The 8,965-nt window shown below is 37.1% G+C and overlaps 1 long non-coding RNA gene across 5 annotated transcripts; it reads left to right on the plus strand.

Moving 5' to 3' along the window:
- The first annotated feature begins 4,855 nt into the window (after positions 1 to 4,855).
- On the plus strand, positions 4,856 to 8,636 carry LOC119284930. Of its 5 annotated transcripts, XR_005139280.1 has the most exons (6): positions 4,856 to 5,122; positions 5,226 to 5,330; positions 5,432 to 6,532; positions 7,319 to 7,378; positions 7,701 to 7,892; positions 7,987 to 8,636. It is a non-coding gene; the product is annotated as an uncharacterized LOC119284930 (long non-coding RNA). The 5 variants fall into 5 exon arrangements; XR_005139277.1 differs by having other exon boundaries at positions 5,432 to 7,378; XR_005139278.1 differs by having other exon boundaries at positions 7,319 to 7,892.
- The last annotated feature ends 329 nt before the right edge of the window (positions 8,637 to 8,965 follow it).

Here is an 8,965-nt window from a genome sequence, read left to right on the forward strand (position 1 = left end):
TACAAACGCGTATCGGATGGCAGTGCCACCACCAGCCAAAATTTCGGTCGGTCGACCGACACCGAGCAGCCGCCATCCTATATGACCTTCTTGCTTCGATTCATCAAGTAAAACCATAGACAAAGCTCGAAGGGGCGCGAGTAATTGGTCCCGCTTGTGTTCCACATATCATGGTTTTGGAAAATTTCTAGAAGGTTTATGAGTTGTTCAGATTTTCTTTTTTTCTTTTTCTTGTTGCTTCTTTTACCAGTTTTCTTATGTTTTTTCTTTTATCATTTTTCTTTTTCAAAATGTTCCATTTTCAATAAATGTTCAGAATTTTCAAAATTTGTTCATATTTTTCAAAAATAATAGCATTTCCAAAAAATGTTTGAGATTTTCAAGTTTTGTTCCCCTTTTCAAATTTTGTTCACAAATTCCAAAAAATGTTCTGTTTTTATTTTGTGTAGAATTTCAAAAAATATCTGTGTTATCAAAATGTGTTCGCTAATTCAAAAATTGTTCCTACTTGCATAATTAATTCATGAATTAAAAAATGGATTTTAAAAAATGTTCGTGGTCTAGAACAATGTTCTCAGTTTTAGAAAATGTTCTCGTTTCCCAAATAGTAGTACTTAGAACATTCGAAAACAATTCGTGTTTTCAAAATATATATTCACTTTTATGAAAAATATTCATTTTTCTCAAAAAAGTTTGAAATAGAAAAAATGACTAAAAAATGATTGCTATAGCGACCCGGTGTCTACAGTGCCCGGTTCGCTACAATGGACTACCACAATGAACAGGGACACTACAGTGGTGGCCGCTATAGTGAATCGGATTGCTAAAGGGAGTGTTTGGTTTCCGACGTGGCTTCAAGCTACATCCCACGGGGCTCCTGAGTGAGTGTGATCTGGTGAGTTGATGTAAAGATGAGTCAAGTCATGGCAAAAATATCTGTACATTTGGTTTAAATATATTTTCCTAAACAAAGATGAACTTTTTTGAATTCACAAACCTCTTTTTAAAAATTTGTAGGTAAAAAACCCGACAGGTTTTGTTATGAGAACATCACACCAGTGGTAGCAAAAAAAGAGGTACTAAATCAGCCACAAACAGTTTTTCTCCCATAAACCTATACGTCTAGAGCAAGCTCTCCCCCTCAGACATCATCGGCGAGCCCGTAAAATCGCCTCGCCTCTGCCAGCTGCTCAAGCGGCCACTGGCAGGGAGGGGAATCCCGGTGCCTCCGTTCCGGTTAGTAGTTTAGTTTAGGATTTTTTTTAGTCCTTCTAGGTGTGGCGGAAGGCGACACTTCTTGTTCGAGTTTGTCCTTAGGCTCTGGTTCTCCTCGAGTTCGTCCATCTAGATGTAGTCAACGGAGCTTCAGCGTAGATTCTACCATCTCCTTGGTGTGGTGAGGTTAGGGTTTCTCGTCATCTGGTGAGATTTGATGTCGTGTGCTTCAGATCTATGCAAGGGTTTAACGGCAATGACTGCGGCTCTAGGGCACTCGTACTTAGGGGTATGTGCATGAAAACTTCCCAACTGTCGTCCAAAATGTCGGGAGCAGCGACAGCGGTGTGTCGGCGGCTCGTTCTGGCGGTAGTAGTTTCGGTGGTGTCAGATTATCGATATAATTTTATTATGTTTGAGATGATTTTTACTTCCAGTGAATTTTTATATCAGATCTAATGCTTTTTGCACACATAAAAAGCACACTAGTAAATAAACAAGTAGACACTGAGAGAGCGAATGAGCACATAGCAGCACAGACTTGAGCGAGCGTTAATGCAACGGGCCAATGCAAGCGAAACCCTTGGGGCTGGTTCGCCATCTGGAGCGCCACACACACCGGGGAGAGGTCTCAATCTCCCTCCTGACTTCCAGATCTGACTCATGAGCGAAGCTTGCAGACCGTTCGTGCAGCGATATGTCATGCCTTGGACCTCCTATATGGTGAGCTAGGCGCCGAAAACCTGTGAAGCGCGGAACCCCTCGCTCTAGTATTTGAAAAATGTTGAACAAGTATTTAAAAAATATTAAGCAAGCATCCAGACAATGTTCAACGTGTATAGAAAAATTGTTGATCATGTATTTACAAAATGTTAAAAAACTGATCATGTATATAAAAATGTTAATCAAGCACTTGAAAAAAATGTTGGACAAGTATTTGAAAAATGATAGTCAAGCATTTGGAAAATGTTAAATGTGCATATAAAAAATGTTGACCATGTATTAAATAAATGATGAAAAAATTTGTTCATGTATATAAAAATCTAAATCGAGCATTTGAAAAAAATGGTGAACCAGTGTTTGAAAAACATTAATCAAGTGTTTGCAAAATGTTAAATGTGTATAAAAAATATTTACCATGTATTCAAAAAATGTGATCTTTTTATTTGAAAACTCTTAATCAATCATTTTAAAAATGCTAAAAATGTATACAAGAAAACCCAATTTTTGAAAACCTTCAAACATGTATTTGAAAACAAAGAAAAAATAGAGAAAAAGTAGAAAACAAAAGAAAAACAAAAAGCAAAGGAAAACTAGACCGTGTCAGCTCAAGTAGGGTGTGCCATACATTTCATCAATAATCATACACTAGCACAATGGTTAGCTGTTGTGCTTATTACCCAGGAGACAAGCGATCGAATTCCCCGCCCCTGCACGCTCCTGGTAGATTCCGGCGTGAGAGTACCTTCCGTCTCGCTTAATGCGAGACATAGTTCTCGCGGATGATTAGCGACCTTGCGCGTACCCACTTAACACGGGTTGCAATTCGCTGGGAAGCCGCTAGGTTTTTTTGTTGTAAGTTTTTTCCTTTTTAAAAATAATTCGGGATTTAAAAAATGTTCCGAATTGTGAAAAAAGTGTTCCTCAATTAAAAAAAGTAATGATTTCAAAAAGGATGTACATATACTAAAAAATTGTTGACAGTTTCAGAAATTTTTCTTCAGTTTTCTAAAAGTGTCCAAGAATATCTAGGAAATGTTCACAACATTTCAAATTGTACTGAAATTAAATAAATTCTTTCAAAACTTTATAAAATTATTTTGAAAAATCAAAAAATGTTTGTTAAAATCAGAACAAAATGTTCCTGAATTTCAAAATTTGTTTTCCTATTCAATAATTTGGTCACGAGTTCCAAAGAATGTACGAATTTTAAAATATATTCATAAATTTGAAATTTTTCAATTTAAAAAAAAATCATGAATTTTATAAAAAATATACTACTGTTAGAAAATGTTCCTGATTTCAAAAAAGGTTATGATTTCAAAATATGTCGAGGAATCAGAAATACATTCTCATATTTAAAAACTAAAAATAAATATAACAAAAATAAAAAATGAAAAAGGAAATAATAAATATTTAATAGAAATAAAAAGTAAAAACATAAAAAATAGATAAAAATAAATAAAGAAATAATCAAAAGGAATAATAAGAAACCGGTTCAGTGGAGTCCGGCCCATATGAATATGAATGTGAGTTAAGGAGGTATGCTCTAGGTTGCCGATCGGCCGCGCAAGCTATATCTCGTATTAGGCAAGATAGAAGCTACTCTCATATCGGAGTCTACATGTTTAGACAAAAAAGGTTTACAGATTTCACCAATTTTTTCTTTCTTTTTCTGTATGTCTTCTTTCAGTTTTCTTTTGTTTCATTATTTGTTTCTCTCTTTGGTATTTTTAGTTTATGGTTTTCATTATTTATTTTTCCTTTTTTTTCCTATTTGCTGTGTTTCTCTTAAGGTTTTATTGGTTTTCTTTCATTTTCAATGTTTTTCATTTTTATATTTTCTTTACAGTTTTATTTTTTTCTTTGCTCTTGTTTTTCTATTTTTATTTACAATACTTGTTTTTCATAAATCTATAATATTATTTGTACACGTTCAAAATATCCTAAATACATGATCAACATTTTTTTCTAATATATGTTTTGATGTCTACTTTATTTGACGATTCTACATTTTTTTTCATATAAGTAAGGAATATATTTTTAGACATGTCCAACATTTTTTGAATACATGATAAACATTGTTTCAAATATAAGTACTGATGTGTATTTTTCATGCACATTGTACATTATTTATACACATATGAAACATTTATTCTTATACACTGTTACCTTGTCTAAATAAATGATTAACATTTTTTATATATACGTGTTTAAGGTCGCTTTTTTCATACATGTTGTACATTTTTTCCATATATGTAGAACATTTTTTGCACACTTTTTAAATACATGATTGCCAAATTTTTTGAACTTGCTTTTTTTGCATTTTTTTAATATGCATTAAATTTTGTTTTTTCAATATGTGCCAAACATTCTTAAATGTCACTAACATTTCTTGTGAATGCCATAATTTATTTTTGAAAATTACGCTAACATTTTTTTTTACATTGCACTAACATTTTAAAACTTCATGATTTAGAAAAACAAAAAAATAAATTGTATGTATTTACATTATTTCTAAAAATACAAATAAAAAAATAGATCAAACAAGTGAATGGAAAAACTGACAGAAACGAACGAACAGAAAATAAAAGCCTACATCTGTGTCCCTAATGACGGCCAGTAATGCGTTCCTTGAGGCTCCGGTTACTATCCCATAGTTAGATTCACGTCTAAACCTGAGCTCTCTCAGAGCTCAGGCAATTTGGGCCGTCCGATCAAAATCCACTCGCGACACAGGCCGTCGGATCTCGATCCAAATCGCTGTGGGTCGTTGGATATTTACCCGATCAACGTTAGCCGTCGGATAAAATTCCAATTGCATCAAAATGTAATATCCTTGCCCCCACCAGGGCATTTTGGTCATTTCATATATGGGTATAAAATTGCAGCAGCACCGTGAGTGGAAAACCTAGCCGTCTCCTCCCGCACTCGCGCCCCTCTATCCTCTTCCTCCCCCACCTCGCGCCGCCACCCTTGCCTCCTCCCGTCCCGTCGGACGTCTTCCTTCCCTCCCGCAGGCCGTCCTCCACCTCTTGCATCTCATCCGCATCGAACCCTAGAAACCGATGAGGAGGCCGAGCCGCCATCCGCCGCCGGCCGTCGACACCTCCTGTTCGACCACATAGAGGGAGCACCAGACTATCGTCCTTGCGTTCGTGCTCCTCCAGGAAGAAGACGACCCAAGGTGAGCCGCATCCGATCCATCTTGCTGAGGTAGCGGTGAGCGCTCTCTCCACTCCCCCCTCACTCTCTCTCTCTCTCTGACCATTGTTTCTCCCGAACTGCAGGAGACGAATGAGTTGGGCTCGGATGTTGCTGGCCGCCGGTTGTCTGCAACAGGAATGCTCCCCTGCCACGACTTTCTCACAGGTCCTTCCTTTCGTATCTTCAAGGTATATTGATTCTTCAAGTTAGATCGAGTCTGTTCCATATGCATATATACAACCAGAATCTATTCACAACAAGCTGGGTTTGAAGTATGCTTTTGTTCCAGTTGCCGAGTTGAAGTATCACCCGGGTTTCTGTGACGATCTTCTGAGGTGGAAATGCTCTGTTTCTACAAACTGCAGGCGCAATCTCGTATTGTATTGTTAGTGGTGATTCAGGCATAATTTTTCTCTTTATGCCGTGATATTTCTTTTTAAGTTAGACATTACAATCTTAGAAGCCTTCCATGACAAAGATAGCCCTTTGTAAATTTTGCTTCTACAAGTATACTTTTGATGGCCATGCCCCCTGATTGTCAGTATATATTTGGCTTATGTCAGTATACTCTACATAATATGTCTGGATGGGTGTTCTTATATGAGATATTTGTGGTAAGTAGTTAAATCACTCCTACGGAGTGTATATCTATTTTAACCTAGTTTGAGGAATGACCAACCGGATGGCTTCTGCAACTTTTGGTTCAATTCTTGGTTATTTCATCCTCACCACATGATGTTTGTTGTTTATTCTTCTTACCCGCATCGTACATCTGGTTAATGTTGCTATATTAGCCAATCTATTTTGGCATATGCAGTGCATCTCTACCTATGTTTACGTGTCATCCTTGCCTTACTAAGTTACCATGGAAACACTCAGGTGTTGTTTTCTCCCATGTATATATGTATATGTAGATGCCCTCTACTTTGGCACCATCATCTGGGAGGGGTTTGTACTAACGATGGCCCTATAAAGCACACCGACTTTGTTTTTCTTGATGCACAAGTGCCTTTCTGGCCTTTCCTCTTTATCCTCCTTGGTGAGTCTTACTTTTGTCTCTTTAACTGGGCCTTTAAACATGTGGTTACAATCGTATTCGTATGTTTTGGTGGTTCGGAATAGTAGTATCTAGCACCGTGATAATCCTGCATACTGATTATCCCTTTTTTGATAATTGTCTTTAGCTTTGTATATCAAACGATTCAACATTTTCGTTTGTATTCTAGGCAATTTACTAATTATAAAAACAAATCTTACAATTGCAGTCTTACAAACAGTTCATGAGGCTTCCTGCAATATTTCTTTTTTGCACGTATCTATGAAACTATAGTTGTTCCGCTGTTTTCCCCATGTTAGGCCAAGCGGACCAATGGCAATCTTAACCTCATAGGTTAGTCTTATTCCTTAATTTATTTCTTCATTTTTCTGATTTAGATACTATAAATTAGTCATGCATTCTTAAAGATTGAAATGCTGGTCCAGGGAAAACATCTGGTTAGTCGACATGAACCTCATGTTTGATTGAGTTTGAAATCTAATGGAACAAAAACTAGTGATGTATATAGTTGAATTAAAGTATGGAGAACCCCATTCAGTTTGAGGCAATAAATAAGGTCCCATATTTGATAAATTTGCTTGATTTCTCATGTTACTTACTGTAGCTCTTAAATAAGATCTTGAGATGTAATTTTAGAAAATAGTTGGTACTCACATGTTTGCTTTCCCTGCTACCGTCTTGCTTTCCCTGCTACTCACTTTCTTTCTTAATAGTGTAATTGTCTTTGCTTCATCTGTATAGATGCTAGCTATTTTATTATGAGTTGCTGCTACAAGAGAACTAATGGTTGATTGCTATATTCACCCTTCCTCACTTTCATCTATATATGTCGTTGCTTTTTCATTCTTGCTGAGTGGGTCAATTACATTTGATGAACAAGCTGCATATTCCTTTTTATACCATTGTGCTCTATTTAGTTTTGCTTCCATCAACCAATAACTGATTGGGTGGCATGCCATGAAAATGGCGAAGAAAAGCAGTGTGTAAAATATTAGAAAGAAAAGCAAAAAGGTCCATGGAAAATATTAAACTTCTCCCTGTTTTATTTATATCGGCAAGAACTTGGGCATGATTCCTTCTTCCCCTGAATACTAAGCTTATTTATTTTCTTGGTGTTAGATTACTAATGTGGAGAAATATAATTCTTATTGATGGTTGCTCGATGGCGTTGAGCATCATGTAAGGTCATTAGAAGTCATAGATGGATCAACATATTCTTCCGCTGCTAATTAGCATGTTTGGTCTATTTTATTTCAAACATATATATTATTCACCAAGGCACCTGCCTACTTTCATAATGATGTTATAACATTAGGCGTTAGGTCATTAGAAGTCATAGATGAATCAACATATTCTTCCGCTGCTAATTAGCATGTTTGGTCCATTTATTTCAAACATATCTATGACTCACCAAGGCTCCTTCCTACTTTCATGATGATGTTATCCCATAGTTACATTGGTGTCTGAAAGTGAGCCTTCTCTTAACTCACTTTATCTGCAGTAAATGAAACCTAGAGGTGGAGGGGTTTGGATGATCTGTAGTCAAAGGATACCATCGAACAAGTGGATGCGCAATGGCGCAAGGAGGGTCTCCCCGGAGCAGAGGTAGAGGATGTTACCAGTTGCATCTCTGACCTAAAGCCCACCTTGGCATGGATGTGACCAGCGTTGATCCCCAACATTGGCAAGCACTGTAAGGTCCCTCTTCTTATGTTTCTGGTGCACATATACCACATATGTTCATATGTACAGTGCTAAAATGCTTTATTAACCAATTACTTCTGCAGCTTTTTCGTCAGGACTGTACTCATTCAGGGGAAAGTTTAATTAGGACTTCGAAACCTCTTTTGTATCCTTAGACCCAGGTAGATTGTAGACAAAAAGAGAAATTTAAATAAATTGCCCCTTGCACACTAATTCTTAGATCCAGGTTGATTGTTATCTCTTCATTATATCATTATTACTCGCTCCTTCCTACTTATTTTTCAGTGAAGAGTTAAATCTGTCATGTTCTTGCACTATTTATTTTTATTTTAGCACCAAAGATATTGTATGGAGTTGCTATTCCTCTAAAGCTTTGTTTTTTCATCATATGAATCTATCCATATGATGCGGAGTCCGGCTGCTCTGAGTTTGATGAGTTCCCTTGTTTCTGCCCATCTGATGATACCGATGGCAACTGCGGTGCAAGCCGCTTTGATGAAGATTTCCTCTTCGACGAGAATGACTGAACTTCAGGCACAAGAAGGGAACTGATGCCCTTTTGGTTTATTACCAAGCTTTGCTTAAGTGTCGTGCTTAGCTTTGGTGCCACTATGAAAGTGTGCTGAATTAGATCTGCACCTGTCCAACCTTAGTGTAAATTATTTGTAATCAGTACTCTCAACCAGTGTTCTAGATGGATGATAGTAGGCAATGTATATCTCCATAAGACTACTACCCCTTGGCTATCGCGCTGCTAGTCTAGTTGTTTATGCAAACGGGCGCCTGAAGCTCCACACGCTAGGCCGACCCATATGACGTTTTTCTTTCAATGTCTTTAACATCCTAAAAGTTTGCATGGCTATTCTAGTATCGTACCAGCGACCTCTCTCGTCGAGGTAGCATTGTATAACCACCACGCCACCCGCTAGGATCTAGTAGTTTAAACATCTTTATTCTTTTATTCCTACTTTTCCTTTTTTGTTTTTCCTTTTTGTTTTTTCCGTAACCACCCACGCCACCCACTAGAACAGGAGCTCCCTTGAACTATCGCTGATAAGATCC

The sequence above is a fragment of the Triticum dicoccoides genome, chromosome 4A, assembly GCF_002162155.2.
Source record: "Triticum dicoccoides isolate Atlit2015 ecotype Zavitan chromosome 4A, WEW_v2.0, whole genome shotgun sequence".
Classification (NCBI taxonomy): domain Eukaryota; kingdom Viridiplantae; phylum Streptophyta; class Magnoliopsida; order Poales; family Poaceae; genus Triticum; species Triticum dicoccoides.